The sequence below is a fragment of the Glycine max genome, chromosome 12 (genome assembly GCF_000004515.6).
Source record: "Glycine max cultivar Williams 82 chromosome 12, Glycine_max_v4.0, whole genome shotgun sequence".
NCBI classification, from domain to species: Eukaryota; Viridiplantae; Streptophyta; class Magnoliopsida; order Fabales; family Fabaceae; genus Glycine; species Glycine max.
Window position 1 is genome coordinate 32,971,695 of NC_038248.2, and position 2,250 is coordinate 32,973,944.

Consider the following 2,250-nt stretch of genomic DNA (forward strand, 5'->3'; position numbering starts at 1 on the left):
CTTCTACCAATTCAATTAAATTCATTTCCCAACACACATCAAATATTGACTTAGTGCATGTGAAATTACAAAACTACCCTTAATACAAAAACTAGTCTAGGTGCCCTAAAATACAAGGGCTGAAAATTCCTATATTTCTAGGGTACCCTTCCTACATTATGGAACCCTAAATACAAGGCCCAAAAATAATGAAACCTTAATCTAATATTTACAAAGATAAGTGGGCTCGTACTTAGCCCATGGGCCCAAAATCTACCCTAAAGCTCATAAGAACCCTAGGGCCTTCTTCAACAGCTCTAGCCCAATCCTCTTGTAGCCTCTTGCTCATGGCTCTGGTAATTAGTCCCTTCCTAGGGGGTATTGCATCACCATGAGGTTATGTGTAGACTACTACTAGTTGTATAAGGTGACAATTAAGAATAAGTACCCTTTGCCTAGAATAGATGACCTTATGGACCTACTGGTAGGAGCTTGTGTGTTTAGCAAGAAAGACCTTAGGTTAAGTTACCATCAGATCCGAGTGAAGTTTGAGGATATTCTGAAGACTACTTTTAGGACCCGTTATGGTCACTACGAGTATCTAGTCATGCCCTTTGGTGTGACTAATGATCCAGGTGTGTTTATGGATTACATGAATAGGGTCTTTCACCCTTATCTCGATAGTTTTGTGGTAATATTCATAGATGATATTTTGGTATATTCCAAGACTAGAGAGGAACATGAAGAGAACTTGAGGATTGTGCTGCATATCCTAAGTCTGTTTTTGAGATTAGGAGATTTTGGGCTTAGCAGGATATTACCGAAGATTCATAAAAGGTTTCTCCAAGTTAGCTTTACCTTTGACCAAACTGACTCGTAAAGGTCAAGCTTTTGTGTGGGATACCCAATTTGATCATAGTTTCCAAGCCCTTAAGGAAAAGTTGATGACTGCTCCCGTGCTAGTTTTGCCTAACCTGAGAGAATCCTTTGATGTGTATTGTGATGCATCAGAGATGGGTTTAGGAGGAGTATAGATGCAAAATGGCCAAGTAGTGGCCTATGCTTCTGGACAACTCAAGACTCATGAGAGGAATTATCCCACCCATGATCTATAGTTGGCTGCTGTAGTTTTTGCCCATAAGATGTAGAGGCATTACCTGTTTGGCTCCAAATTTGAGGTGTTTAGTGATCATAAGAGCCTTAAGTACTTGTTTAGTTAGAAAGAGTTGAACATGCCTCAAAGGAGATGGTTAGAGTTTCTTAAAGATTATGATTTTGAGTTTAGCTACCATCTCGGCAAAGCCAATGTAGTGGCTGTCGCCTTGAGTAGGAAATCCCTACATATATATGCATTGATGGTTAGAGAGCTGGATTTCCTAGAACAATTTAGAGACCTTAGCCTTGCGTGTGAGGTTACCTCTAATAGTGTGAGATTGGTAGTTTTGAGGATCACCAGTGAGTTACTAGGAGATATCAGGGAGAGTCAGAAGACTGATCTTTTTCTAGGGACTCAGCTAGAAGCTATAGAGTCAGGAAGAGATAGTAGTTTGAATGTGGGATCAGATGGAGTCTTGAGACTTTAAGATAGGATTTTTGTTCCCAATGTGCCCAAACTTAGGAAGATGGTCTTAGAGGAAGGACATAGGAGCAACCTGAGCATCCACCCTGGTGCTACCAAGATGTATCCACCCTGAGCATCCAATTAAATTTTGGACCATCTTAAGGTGGAGGTGAGCATTTGCTTGCTACACCTCATTGCCACATTGTATAGTCACCCTTTGTGCATGTCCTTCATGCTTTACATGCCTCATGACACCTAACCACACTTAGTGGAGAATCTTGGACTTGATCTTGGATTAGTGGGCTGAACCATAACTAAAATTCACTAATCATAATTGATGAAATTTTGGCTCCTCCAATTCAAATTCAAATTCAACTGAAATTTGAATAGAGGCCTTGTGTGTGTATTTTTTGAAATTTGATAATTTGAGAAAAAACACTTCAAAGTTCAGACCTCACTTGAGGCATAAAATTTCGTGTTCCTTCTCCCTCCACTCATCTTCTCGTACCTTCAAGCTCTTATCCATGGCTTCCTATGGTTGCAATCTTGTTCTTGACTCATCTTCTCCTTGAAGTGGCATCTCCAATCACCTTTCCTCCTCCTCCATTCCGCTGCCATTGATCTTCAAGAAGCACACGACTCCATTGATGAAGAAGATCCAAGGCCTACAAGCTCCACATGGAGCTACATCATGTGGTATCAAGAGCATC